The following is a 14588-nucleotide window of genomic DNA, read 5'->3' as shown; positions in this document are numbered from 1 at the left end:
CCACAGAGGTGAACTATGTAGAAGCCATTGCCAAGGAGAATCAGTGGATAAGACCTCAGGTCGAACCAGGCTGCTTGTGCCTGAATTCAGGTCCTGCCACTTGCATGTAAGATGGGAACAAGGGAACAGGAACCGTATCTGTATGAACACAATGGAAATATTAATAAAGAGTTAGAAAACCTAGGGGCGCCTGGGTGGCTCAGTCAGTTGAGTGTCTGGCTCTTGGTTTCAGCTCAAGTCGTGATCTCATGGTTATGAGTTCAAGCCCTACGTCAGGCTCAGTGCTGACAGCACAGAGCCTGCTTGGGATTCTCTCTCTCCCTCTTCCTCTGCTCCTCCCCCTCGCTCTCGTGTGTACTCTCTCTCAAAATGAATAAATACACCTTTTTTTAAGGAGTTAGAAAACCTAAAAGCAAAGAAAAAAACAAAAAACCTCAAATGCAGATTTGAGCAGCCAGACGAAAGAATCAGCACAAACGAAGATAGGGACGATAGTATTTATTGAGTCTGAGGAACAGAAAGAAAAAAGAATGAGGAAAAGTAAACAGAGCCTTGGGGACTTGTGGGAAACCATCACGCAGACCAACATACTCCTCGTGGGAGTTCCAGAAGGAAAAGAATGAGACAAAGGGGCAGACGCGGTGCTTGAAATGATGGTTGCAGGCTTCCCAAATTTGGCGGAACGAACGTGAAGCTCAATGAACTCCGACACAGCGAACTCAAAGAGACCCACACCAGGACGGGTTCTTACCAAACTGCTGACAGCCAGCGGCGATGCGAATCTCGAAAGGGGCAAGAGGGAAGCAACTCATCACACGAAGGGTCCTCCAGACCGCGAGCAGATTTCTCATCAGAAACTTGGGAGGCCAGAGAGTGGCCTGATATGTTCTAAGTACAAAACAAAGAGAAGCGTCAGTCACATAGCCTACATCTGGCAAAACTGTCCTTCGAAAGCGAGAGAGAGGGGCGCCTGGGTGGCTCAGTCGGTTGAGCGTCCGACTTCGGCTCAGGTCCTGATCTCGCGGTTTGTGAGTTCAAGCCCCGCATTGGGCTCTTTGCCGTCAGCATAGAGCCCGCTTCGGATCCTCTGTCTTCTTCTCTCTCTGCCCTTCACCTGCTCATGTTCTCCCTCCCTCCCTCCCTCTCTCTCTTCCACCCTCCTTCCCTCTCTCAAAAGTAAACAATGAGAAAATTTTTTAAGTTTATTTATTTTTGAGAGAGAGCAAGAGAGAGCGTGTGGGGGAGGAGCACAGGGAGCAAGAGAATCCCAAGCAGGCTCCCCCGCTGCCACCCAGGCGACCCTGTTGATGCTTTTGCTTTTGGACACACGATGTACGACGATGTGATTTAGGGACCCCGACAACCGAAAGAAGTGGGAAGAAAAAGCTCCTGTGAAGGAGCTTTTGTTCGTTATCGTTATTAAGCTGGTATGAATCCAAATTAGTGTTCTAACTTCAGGATGCTGAATGTAATCCCCCGGGGAACCACAAAGAAAATGGGAATGTTTCACTACAAAAAAAAACATAACAGAGGTAGAAAATAAGGCACCAAACAGCAACGTGACAGAAGGAAGTCCCTCTTAGGAGTCACCCTTGAGCGGGAAGTAAATTCCAGCACCCGCTACAACATGGATGGCCCTCGGGGACACTGTTCTCAGTGAAAAAAGCCAGTCACAGAGGGGCAAATACTGTACGATTACATTCATATGAGGTCCCTAGAGGAGTCAAACTCACAATGACAGAAGTAGAAGGATGGAGGGCGGTGGCTGGGGTAGGGAGCCAGGGGGCAGTGTCAGTGTTCCATGGGGACAGAGTTTCAGCTTTGGGAAGATGAGAAAGTTCTGGAGATGGATGGTGGGGTTAATGCCACTGAACTGGACACTTAAAAACGATCACAATTATAGGGGCGCCTGGGGGGCTCAGTCGGTTGAGCGTCTGACTTCAGCTCAGGTCATGATCTCGTGGCTCGTGAGTTCAAGCCCCATGTCAGGCTCTGTGCTGACAGCATGGAGCCTGCTTGGGACTCTCTCTCCCTCCCTCTCTGCACCTTCCCCGCTCAGGCTCTTTCTTTCTCTCTCAAAAATAAATAAACGTTAAAAAAATAAAAAGAATGCATGAAAATCAAAAGAAAAAGAAAGAAAGAAAAGACACTCAAGGGGCGCCTGGGTGGCTCAGTCGGGTAAGCATCCGACTTCAGCTCAGGTCATGATCTCACGGTTTGTGGGTTCGAGCCCTGCGTCTGGCTCTGTGCTGACAGCATGGAGCCTGCTTCGGATTCAGTGTCCCCGCCCCCCCCGCTCCTCCTCCACTTGTGTTCTCTCTCTCTCAAAAATAATCAAGAAATATTTTTTTAATAATCAATAAATAAACATTTAATAAACACACCCTTAAGAATCGATCAGGCACTCTGTTCCCTACAGAGCCTTAATCACACGGGGTGAAGACAGGGCATCGCTCTGGTGGCCGGTCCCACCTGCATCGGAACTCACCGGGGAGCCCTGTGCACACGTGACAAAAGAGCTCTGTGGGCAGCTGGCCACAGCCCTCGCCTCACTGTGGTCCCCTCGCCTCCAGTGGGTCCCTCAGACCAAAGAGAAACCACTGGGTTCCCACGCCATCCCCTCCTCTCCTCAGACCCTGCTTTCTTACGAAACCAGACACAAGTATCCTTGGGCACAGGGACGGTGGCGTCGCGCTCGGGGGAATCGGGGCCCGGGGCGCTTTCTCTCCCTGCTTCCGCTACGGCCGGGCTCATGTCTACAGACGGCAGGTCCGGCTGGCCCTTCCGTTCGTTAACTTCTCCGGGCGGGATTCTGGACGAAGCCCACGACTGACTCCGGCCGACTTCCAGATCAGCCCTAGCTCGAGGCAAAGATGAGATCAACTCTAGTGCAGGGAACGGTGGAGGGGGACGCACGGAAACGGTTGGCCCGGACCTGGTGGAGGAGAAAAGGGGGGATCTGGCTCCCTCTGGTGGCCAGCACGCGCCACACACTCAGCCGCTGCGCCGCTCCCTTGCCGGCCGCCCCCACCCGCCAGGTCATCGGGGAAGTCACCAACATGTCCTTCAGTAGGTGCGTAAATAAAGCTGTCCCATAAATAATGGGATCTATAGCTATGTATAGAATCTGTAGAGACAGTGAAAAGAGCCGGGGTTGCAGGGGAGGGACGGGTCTGATGTTCAAGGCGGTGAAACTATCTTCTGCACGTGCTGGAGTGGATCCAGGACATTATGCCTTTGGCAAAACCCACAGAGCGTTCGACACTAAGAGGGAACCCTAATGTAAACCGTGGGCTTCAGTTAATAATGTATCAAGGGGCGCCTGGGGGCCTCAGTCGGTGGAGCATCTGACTTGGGCTCATGTCATGATGTGGTTCATGAGTTCGAGCCCCCCATTGGGCTCCCTGCTGTCAGCACAGAACCCGCTTTAGGTCCTCAGCCCCTTTCTATCTCTGCCCCTCCCCCAACTTGTGCTCTCTCTCTGTGTCGCTCTGAAAATACATAAACTTAAAAAAAGGGGGGGGGGCGCCTGGGTTGCTCAATTGGTTAAGTGTCTGACTTCATGGGGCGCCTGGGTGGCTCAGTCGGCTAAGCGGCCGACTTCGGCTAGTGGTTTGTGAGTTCGAGCCCCATGTCGGGCTCTGTGCTGACGGCTCAGAGCCTGGAGCCTGCTTCGGATTCTGTGTCTCCCTCTCTCTCAGCCCCTTCCCTGCTCACTCGCTCTCTTCCTCAAAAATAAACATTAAAAACAATAACATTCTGGGGCGCCTGGGTGGCTCAGTCGGTTAAGCGTCCGACTTCCACTCAGGTCATGATCTCACGGTCCGCGAGTTCGAGCCCCATCGGGCTCTGTGCTGACAGCTCAGAGCCTGGAGCCTGTTTCAGATTCTGTGTCTCCCTCTCTCTCTGACCCTCCCCCGTTCATGCTGTGTCTCTCTCTGTCTCAAAAATAAACGTTAAAAATAAAAAAATTAAAAAAAAATTAAAATAACATTCTGACTACTCTAAATTCCTTCCACACAGTATTTGCCCTTTTGTGATGGGCTTATTTCACTCTGCGCGACGTCCTCAAGGTTCGTCCGTGTTGTAGCAGGTGTCAGAGGTTCCTTCCTTTGCACGGCTGAATAATAAATATTCCATTGTATGGATAGACCACAGTTTATCCATTTCTCTGCAGATGGATATTGCTTCCGTCTTTATTGTGAACCATGCTGCTGTAAACACAGGTGTACAGATCAGTCTGGGTCCCTGCTTTAAATTCTTTTTAAATTTTATTTTTAAATGTTTGTTTATTTTTTGAGGGGGGGGAGACAAAGCGCGGGCGGGGGAGGGGCAGAGAAAGGGAGACACAGAATCCGAAGCGGGCTCCAGGCTCTGAGCTGTCAGCACAGAACTCGACGTGGGGCTCGAACTCACAGACTGTGAGATCATAACCTGAGCCGAGGTCGGAAGCTTAACTGACTGAGCCACCCAGGCGCCCCTCCCTGTTTTCAATTCTTTCAGTTGTATACACAGAAGGGGAATTTCTGGGTCATGTGGTGGTTCTAAACTTTTTGAGGACCTACCAAATTGTTTCCACAACGGTTCCACTGTTTTACGTTCCCAACAACAGCGCACAGGTTCCAATTTCTCCAGCCCCTTGCTAACACTGGTTATTTTCCAGGCATTATTATTATTATGGCCACCCTAATGGGCGTGGATCCACCATGCACACATCCTTTAAGCCAGCAGTTCAACTCTGGGGAATTTATCTCCGCCCCTTCTGAAACTTGCTTTCGCTAGTTCAGTGCACACCCTGGACATCCGTCCATGTTGGTGTCTGTGAATCTTGCTCCCTTGTTAATGACTGTGGTGTTGCATGACAAGAATGGACCTGGGGTAAACTGCTGCTTCCACGTGTTCATTTTTACTGGTTTCAGTTTTTAGACGCGGCCACCCTGCAGCAAATGTACCCTTTAAGGAGATACTCCAAGAAATACAGTCCTCAAAACCTACTTCCAAAACTCCAGCCTTCACTCCTTGGTTTGCTAAGCACCACTAAAAGGTTGGAGTTTGTGGGCTATTTGCTCTCAAACTGTGGTTCCGTGAGAGCTCTTGCGTAATAATTTGGTCTCTGAAAAGTCTCCTCCAAAATAGTAGAGCTTCGGTGCCTGGACCCATATTTCCCCTCAACACTTCTGCCAAGGGGACATTAAAAAGAAAACCACAGGCCCCAAATGGCATCACTTAGGTTCAGGCCCCAAGTCAGTAAAGCAAGAGTTGATACTTGACCTAACTGCAGTTCAGCCTTCCAGAAATGTCGCCTCCGGCCATTGTCTGGTTAGCTCTAGGAAAGTTACTGAAAGACTCCTGCCATTCCTCCTTAGGAGGGTGACTTTGCCTAAAACAATGGGTTCTTTGCTGATATTTTCCTTTATGCCGCTCCCTCTCTACCTCTAAAAACCTTTTGTTTTCGGGGTGCCTGGGTGGCTCGCTTGGCTAAGTGTCTGACTCTTGATTTCGGCTCAGGCCATGATCTCATCGTTCGCGGGATCGAGCCTCGCGTCGGGCTGTGTGCTGACAGCACGGAGCCTGCTTGGGATCCTCTCCCTCCCTGTCTCTGCCCCTCCCTGGCTTGCATTCTTCCTCTCCCTCTCTCTCTCTCTTTCTCTCTCTTTCAAAATAAATAAATAAACTTAAAAAACTTCCCTTTTCCGTAAGTCCTTTGGAGCTCTGCTCCACTTGCTAGATGGGAATGCTGCGTGATTCTCGAATCGATTAATAAAGCCAGCTGAAAATTTACTCGGTTGAATTTTGTTATTTAACAGGCATAAAGGTAGTTTCCCGCTTATCTGGACGTCAAACCGTGACTCCCCAGCGACCCTGAACTTGGGCAGTGTTGAGGGAGCAGCGGCTGATCTCATTCTGTGAAAAACGTAAGTCGAGCCAGGCACTCAGCTGTCCTTCCCTTAACCCTCCCCTCGGTTTTGTTTGATGTTCTACGTTTCGCTCTGCAGAATTTAAGAGATAACAAGACATATGAAGATGAATACAGCAAACAGCCACATACCCACCTCCTAGCTTTGCCAATAGAGCGAAGGTCTCCAGCATGCACCTCCCCACTTTCCTGCCTTGGACCCCACCAGAGACAGAGACCGTTCTAAGTCTGGTGTTTAACATGTCTTAGCACGCCTTTATGTCATTACAGAGAAGTGGGTTTTGCAGGCTTTTAGATTTTACTGATTTTTTTACTTTTCTTTTTAATGTTTTTTTTTCTTTTTTTTTAAACATTTTGCTCTTTTTTTTAAATTTTTTTTTTAACGTTTATTTATTTTTGAGACAGAGAGAGACAGAACATGAACGGGGGAGGGTCAGAGAGGGGAGAGGGAGACACAGAATCCGAAACAGGCTCCAGGCTCTGAGCTGTCAGCACAGAGCCCGACGCGGGGCCTGAACCCATGAACCGCAAGATCATGACCTGAGCCGAAGTTGGACGCTTAACCGACTGAGCCGCCCAGGTGCCCCAATGTTTATTTATTTTTGAGAGAGAGGCAGAGGGTTGAGTGGGGCAGGGGCAGAGAGCGAGGGGGACACGCAGAATCTAAGGCAGGCCCCAGGCTCTGAGCTGTCAGCACAGAGCCCGACGCGCGGCTCGAACTCACGAACTGTGAGATTGTGACCTGAGCCGGGGTTGGACGCTTAACTGACTGAGCCACGCAGGCGCCCCACCAGATGTCCAATCTTTGAATGAGTGAACCAACAAAATATGCTAGATCCATACAGAGGAATATTATTCATCCAGAAAAATGAATAAAATCCTACACTTGCTACCACCTAAACGAACCTTGAAGACATTAGGCAAGAAAAGAGGTCAGACGCCAAAAGTCACATCTTGTGTGATTCCGTTTATATGAAATATCCAGAATCAGTAAATCCATAGAGACAGAAAGCAGACTGGGGGGCGGGGGGCAAGGGCTAGAGGGAGGCGGGGAGTAGAGAGTGACTGCCTAATGGGTACCGAGCCTTATTTTGGGGTGATAAAAATGCTTTAGAAATAGGTCGAGGTGGTGGTTGATGAGGCTTGGGGTGATAGTGGGGTTCGTGGGGTCAGGAGCCGACGGCCAAGAAAGAATTCTGGAAGATGTCTTTGGCGCAAAAAGGTGATTTTATTAAAACACGGGCACGACGGGCACCTGCCTCCACGCAGGTGCAAGGGTGTCCTGTGTGCACGCACACACGCGCGTCGACATGGAGATGGGGTACACTGCTCCCCGCTTCAGCCCCAGCCCGTTTTCTTATCCATGCAGTTAGGGACTTAATTTAAAATCCCTATTTTGTAGGTTCGCCGCCTTCAAAACACACTGCTACAACATTCTAATAAAGGCTCCTTTAACCCCCTCAAAAAACAAAAACAAAAACAAACACGGGCACGGGACCGGCGGGCAGGAAGAGCTGCCCCAGGGACCATGAAGAGACACTGGTTACACACTTGGGAGCTGGGGGAGGTGAAGCCAAGGGGGAGTTTCCAGTGGGATTTCCACAGACTAAAGCAGACTCCCGGGGTACTGGAGGCCTAGCGGTCGTCAAGCCAAGGTTGTTTTTCCCTCTGGCAAAGCGTTACTACTAAGTAGGGAGTTCCGGGAGAAACGTTATCTGCCGTTTCCTTCTGCCTCCTTTTCCCACACCACTGGGCCTACAACCATGCGAATGTTCTAAATCCCACTGTATGGTACACCTCGAACGGGTCGACTTGATGTTATGGGGGTTTCACCTCCGTCAAAAAAATAAATAAATGGACAGCTTAAAAGCCTGGAGCCTTACCCGCGCCAACTACCCTAGCAATTTTTCCCTTATTCAAAGCGGGTCGAGTAAGAGAGAGGGGCGGGGTGGGGGTGGGGGCTGGAAGGCCTGGGACATTGCTGACAAGGGCAGTGGCTCCAAGGAAACCTCCAGGGCTGCCGAGGGTGTTCGCAGCACGCTTGGGAGCTTCCGGGTCCAGCCGAGTCCGAGACGGTCCCTGGCGGTGCCTGTTCTGGCCTCAGCTGGCCCAGGGATGGCCATCGTCACAGGTGTTGTCCGTAGCAATGAGCGACTATTCGAAACAGCTGCCGGGTGGGGAAGAGGCCACAGCAGCCTTGCAGCGGCCCTCAGGGAAATGCTTAAAGGGCAAGCCCAGGACTTGTCATAGGGGAGGGCAGCGAGTTCTCCAGAAGCTCCATCTGGTAGGTCACGGTGACTCGACGGCAGTTACGTGGGATGCTGGAGTCTCATGAGCCCCAGATATGGTGACAAGAACAAAAGTATTGGGGCGCCTGGGTGGCCCAGTCGGTTAAGCGTCAGACTTCAGATCAGGTTCAGGATCTTGTGGTTCGTGAGTTCGCGCCCCGTTTCAGGCTCTGTGCTGACGGCTCAGAGCCTGGAGCCTGCCTCGGGTTCTGTGACCCCCGTCTGTCTCTCTCTCTCTCCCCCCCTCCCCCACTAACGCTCTGTCTTTCTCAAAAATAAACATTTAAATACATTTTTTAAGTTAAAAAATAAAAAAAATCCTTAGATGAAAGGCAAAGAGGACACCTCACCCCGGAGGGCCCTGTCGGAGACAGCCAGTCATGGCATGCCTCCCAACACGTGACACGGGACTAAGCCAAAGTACCCACCGGGAAGGGGCGTGCTAGAACCTCCCGACTAGTGGTTCCAGGCTTGGTCGTTTATTGACATCACCTGGGAAGATTTAAAATTGTGGTTGCGGGCACCTGGGTGGCTCAGTCGGTTAAGCATCCAACTCTTGATTTCAGCTCAGGTCATAATCTTACAGTTTGTGAGTTTGAGCCCCGTGTTGGGCTCTGTGCTGATGGTGCAGAGCCTGCTCGGGAGTCACTCCCTCTCTCTAAATAAATAAATGAACTTAAAAAAAAAATCCATCTATAAATAAATAAATAAATAAATAAATAAATAGAAATTGTGGTTGCCTGGAACCCAGCCGACAACAAGCTGACCAATCCCTCATGTGGGCTACATCTCAAGATGGTTAAACTCATTTTTGCAACAGGTCAAAGCTGGGGGGGGGGGGGGAGACTTCTCTAGATTAAACAGGAGTTAAAACAACCAAACAGAGGGACACCTGGGTGGCCTAGTTGGTTGAGCATCTGACTTTGGCTCAGGTCATGATCTCACTGCGAGTTCAAGCCCCGAGTGGGGCTCTGTGCTGACCGCTCAGAGCCTGAAGTCAGCTTCAGATTCTGTTTCTCTGCCCCTCCCTCGCTCCTGCTCTCTCTCGAATATAAATAAATATTAAAAAAAATATGTGCATTTTGTTTGGTTCTAGATTCAAACAGATCAAAGTTTGAGAACACGTGTTAAGACTATCAGAAAAATGATCACTGGCCTCAGATGATTCCAGAGAATTACCCTAGATTTTGTTTGGTGTGACAATCACTTTGTCACTGTGTAAAAAAGTGCACGCGGAAACTACAGGGGTTTGTTGCTGCGATGTCTGGGATTTGCTTTAAAATACTCAAGCGGGGCGCCTGGGTGGCTCAGTCGGTTGAGCGTCCGACTTCGGCTCAGGTCATGATGTCGTGGTTTGTGAGTTCGAGCCCCGCGTCAGGCTCTGTGCTGTCCTTGCAGAGCCCACGGCAGATCTTCTGTCTCCCTCTCTGTCTGCCCCTCCCCCACTTGTGCTCTCTCTCTCTCAAAACTAAAAATAAACATTACTCAGCTACTCTGTCAAAGGAAACCTTAAGAAGGGACACCTGATGCAAACGTGGCTCACAGTCTTCACCGTTGAGTTGGGTGACGAGTACGTGTGGAGGTTCAGACATAGGTGTGTGTTTGGAATTTTTCAGACAAAAGAGCTTTAGAGCTTTGTTGGCCGTTCCCAAGCCTTAACGTCCTATTGGCTCTCTCTTCTTTCAGGTGTCTCCCAAATAGGTACCTCTGCTGTAACCAAATTCGGACGAGGGTGATTGGCTGAGAGCTCTTAAAAAGTCACGTGCTTCCACCTGTGGCTGTGAGCACGGACCTAAGAAGAGCTTGTGGCCTCAGGGAGGAGAGAGTCTGGAAAGCACGCTCTGGTGATCCCTGCCGAGCTTGCTGTGAGGTCTGGACTCCAGCCGAGTGAGGCCCCTCGGTCGCAGGGTCGCAGAGTTTAAGGAGGCGTTGCGTCCCAGGGGCCGCCCCTGCGCTGTTGCCCCCGGGGAGGGAGCTCCTTAAAGCCTCTGCCCTAGGCACCCCGCTTGCCTTCCGCTACCCCAGGTCCTACTGCGTTGGATGCCTCAATACAACTTCCAGAACACCAGGGGACTGGAAGGGCTCCCAAGGCAAACCAGGCGACCCTGCCAGTCTGTCCGTCCGTGCACTCCAGGAAGTCTCAAGGGGGAGCATCAGGCCTCCTGCTAACAAGGTAGGTGCAGGGTCGAGGGATGGGTGTGGCCCCTCCCTGCAGCCCTGACCTTGGCCACCATCTACCAACGTCTCTAAAGACCAGTGTGTGCTCTAAAGGAGGGATGTGTGCCCACGGCACTACCTCCTTGGCTGCTTCTCAGAACAAAAGCTAGTGGGGGGCTAGCCGTTCCCACTGGGGAGGAGCCAGCCGGCTTCTCTGAGCCCCGTCTCCGGTGCCCTCTGCTGGTCTCTCTGATTACAACAGCCTGCTTCGAGCGCCTGGAGCCAACCCCGGACTGGCTGGGAAGGCCGAAATCATTAAAGCTTGTTAAGAATAAATTTGAGGGGCACCTGGGTGGCTCAATGGGCTAAGTGGCCGGCTTCGGTTCAGGTCATGACCTCACAGTTTGTGAGTTTGAGCCCCGCGTCGGGCTCTGTGCTGATGGCTCAGAGCCTGGAGCTTGCTTGGGATTCTGTCTCCTTCTCTCTCTCTCTCCCTCTCTCTCTCCCTCTCTCTCTCTCTCTGCCCCCACCCCCCAGCTTGTGCACGCGCTCTCTCTCTCCAAAATAAACATTTAAAAAAATAAATTTTAAGAAAAAGCGAGAACTGGCCTCAAGAAAATGAGCCTATTGTATCCAGGTGTCTTTGGGCTCCGGGGGACAAGTCCCAGGCCCTGTCCATCCTCTGTTTACTGAGCCCTCCCTGTGGGCAGCCCTGGGCGGGCTCCATCCCTGCAGGCTGGGCTGTCTGCAAGGCTCAGGGGCAGCAGCCCTTCCAGGTAACAGGTAATTGTGGGGCACAGATTGAGAGCCATGCTCTCACCCATGAGATCCGCGGACACAACATGCAATGCAGATGCGTGCCGGGTACCAAGTGCTTTCTGGTGGCTTTTGATTTTTTTCTAACAACGCTGGGCAGAGTCCTTTCCCATTTACGGATAAGGAGCTCCACCTGTCCTAGGTCAGTCACAAATCTAGTAAGTGTGGAAGGTGAGATTCAAACCCTGCTTTTAAAAATATATTTTATTTTTAAAATATTATTAAATTATTAAAAAAAGTGGTTTTGGGTTTTTTTTTTTATTTTCTTTTAGAGAGTGAGAGGGGCAGAGGGAGAGAAAGGGAGAATCTTTAAAAAAAAAAATTTTTTTTTTACATTTATTTATTTTTGAGAGCGCACAAGTGGGGAGGGACAGAGAGAGAAGGAGACAGAATCCGAAGCAGGCTCCAGGCTCTGAGCTGTCAGCACAGAGCCCTATGCAGGACCTGTGAGATCATGACCTGAGCTGAAGTCGGATGCTTAACCGACTGAGCCACCCAGGCGCCCCCAAAATATGCCATATTATTAACCATGGTCACTATACAATATATTATATGCCCATGATTTATTTTATGACTTGAAGTTTGTACCTTTTGACCCCTTTACTCATTTTGCCTCCTTTACTCATTTTGCCTCCATTCTCTGGCAATCACCAGTCTCTTCTCTGTATCCGTGAGCCCAGTTTTATTTTTTCTTCTTTTTGTTTTTTAGATTCCACACATAAGTGAGTTCCCCTGGCATTTGTCTTTGGCTCACTTATTTTATTTGCCATAACGTCCTCAAGGTCCATCCATGTTGCAAATGGCAAGGTTTCCTACTTTTTATGGCTCAGTAATATTCTATCATACATCCATCACATCGTCCTTATCCGATCATTCACTGATGTTTCCATATATTGGCTATCGTAAATAATGCTGCCGTGAACATAGGGGAACATCGATCTCTTTGGGTTAGTTTTTTTTTTAACATTTAATATTTATGAGAGAGAAAGAGTGTGAGCAGGGGAAGGGCAGAGAGAGGGAGACAGAATCCGAAGCAGGCTCCAGGCTCCGAGCTGTCAGCACAGAGCCCGACACGGGGCTCGAACTCAAGAACTGGGAGATCATGACCTGAGCCGAAGTCGGACGTTTAACCGACTGTGCCACTCAGGTGCTTCCCCGCCCCCCCCCCCCCTTTTCTTAATGTTTATTTTTGAGAGTGCCGTGCAGAAGCTTTTTAGTTTGCCTTGGTTCCACTTTTGTTTTTGTTGCCTGCACTCTTGGTGCCAAATCCAAAAAATCGTCACCAAGACCGATGTCAAGGAGCTTCCAGCGTATGTTTTCTTCTAGTTTTATGGTTTCAGGCCTCCTGTTCTTTAATCCATTTTGAATTACTTTTGGTATGTGGTATAAGACAGTGGCCCTGTTTCGTGTTTTTTGAATGTGGTTGTCTGATTTTCCCAACACCATTTATTGAAGAGACTGCTCTCCACCCACTGTGTGTTCTTGGCTCCTTTGTTATAAATCAATTGACCATATATTCGTAGGTTTATTTCTGGGCTCTCTGGTTCCATTGAGCTGTGTCTGTATGATACTGATACCATGCTGTTTTGAATACTATACCTTGGCAACATACTTCATCAGGAAGCATGACGCCTCCAGCTTTGTTCCTCCCTGAGATTACTTTGGCTATTTGGGGTTCCCTATAAATTTTAAGATTTTTTTTTTTTTTTTTTCCTGTGAAATGCCATTGGAGTTTTGGTAGGGTTGCAGATTGTTTTGGGGAATATGGATTTTTTTTTTTTTAATGTTTATTTCTTTAGAAAGAGAATCAGTGGGAGAGGGGGCAGAGGATCCCAAGCAGGCTCTGCATTGACCGCAGCGAGCCCAATGTGGGGCTCAAACTCACAAACCTGAGCCGAAGTCAGACGCTCAACCAACTGAGCCACCCAGGTGCCCGGGAATATGCACATTTTAACAATATTCTTCCCATCCATGAGCACCGTATATCTTTACATTTATCTGGGTCTTCAGATTTTTCATAAATGTCTTTTCACTTCCTTGGTTAAGGAAGGTCTTTCACTTTTTTGGTTAAATTTATTCCCAGGTGTTGTTTTTGATGCACTTGTAAATTAGATTGTTTTCTTAATTTGTTCATTATTAGTGTGTGGAAATACAACAGACTTTTTGCATTTTGTATCTTTCAACATTAGTGAATTCATTTTTTCTATCCGTTTTTTCATGGGGTCTTTAGAGATTTCTGTAAATAATACATTATCTGCAAATAGTATCAGTTTTACTCCCTTTACAATTTGTTCGCCTTTTTTCTTAGGTAACTGTTCTAGCCCCGGTCAGTTACAAAACCAGTATGAAAGCTGAGACTTAATTGAAATAAAAAATAGGGTTTTAATGTTTTTTTTTATTTTTTATTTTTTGAGCGAGAGACAGAGCACGAGCAGGGAAGGGGCAGAGAGAGGGAGACACAGAATCTGAAACAGGCTCCAGGCTCTGAGCTGTCAGCATAGAGCCCAACGCGGGGCTCGAACTCACAGACTGTGAGATCATGACCTGAGCCGAAGTCGGACGCTCAACCGACTGAGCCACCCAGGCGCCCCAGAAGTGGCATTTAATAACCACCTCAAGCAATAAAGCTGTGCAGTTCTCTTCCAGAACTTCTGATCACACTAAGGAACACATCTCACTTGGATGCCAGTGTGTCTTAGAACTTTCCTGAAGTTGGCCAATATCTCTTTAACGAAGACATCAGGATTTAGGCCCAGAAATTTCTGCAGGTAACCATATAGGATTATAATTTAGTATCCTTTGTCTTTTGTCCTTATTGCATTTTTTTTATATTCACTTAAAATTTATTCCATATGCAGAATTTCTATTCGTGTATTTGTTTTATCCATGGCTAGTGATAGCAACATTTAATAATTTCTAGCAGGATGCTGTTAGGATCAAAAAATAGCATCCCGAGTTCGAGGATTAAGGCTCAGGGTTGGGAGTTGCAGTTTGAATCTTGGTTCTGCCACAGTCTTGGAAAAAAATCCACTTTTTAAAATTTTTTTAATGTCTGTTTATTTTTGAGAGAAAGTGTGAGCACGATAGGGGCAGAGAGAGAGGGAGACACAATCTGAAGCAGGCGCCAGGCTTTGAGCTGGCAGCACCGAGCCTGACGCAGGGCCGGAACCCATGAACCATGAGATCATGACCTGCGTCGGACACCTATTTTTTTCTGCCCCAGAAAAAAATGAACTTTTGAACCTCACTTTTTCTGCTGTAAAGTGAAGATGCTGACGTACAAGATGCTCCACTGTCCCAAAAATAAGGATATAAAAATTACTGTGTGTCCAGCACCCGGAGCATGGAAGGTCTAGAAGTACCAAAACTAAATGGCCGAACGCAGTAACACAAACATCCCAACGAAGACA

At 48.8% G+C, this 14588-nt stretch overlaps 1 long non-coding RNA gene across 5 annotated transcripts in view; it reads left to right on the top strand.

Annotated features, from left to right (window-relative positions):
- LOC109254086 (uncharacterized) overlaps nucleotides 1-6809 on the top strand; it is a 39854-nt gene extending 33045 nt beyond the window's left edge. For all 5 annotated transcript variants that reach the window (XR_002074639.2, XR_002074641.2, XR_008420677.1 and 2 more), the window contains 2 exons: nucleotides 5808-5915; nucleotides 5997-6809. This is a non-coding gene — a long non-coding RNA (uncharacterized LOC109254086). The remainder of the gene's footprint in view (nucleotides 1-5807; nucleotides 5916-5996) is intronic.
- Nucleotides 6810-14588: the final 7779 nt, after the last annotated feature.

Source organism: Panthera pardus, unplaced genomic scaffold (genome assembly GCF_024362965.1).
Source record: "Panthera pardus isolate Hobbes unplaced genomic scaffold, ASM2436296v1 HiC_scaffold_8, whole genome shotgun sequence".
NCBI classification, from domain to species: Eukaryota; Metazoa; Chordata; class Mammalia; order Carnivora; family Felidae; genus Panthera; species Panthera pardus.
Note: the sequence above shows the minus strand (reverse complement) of the source record. Positions and strands in the feature narration are given on the sequence as shown.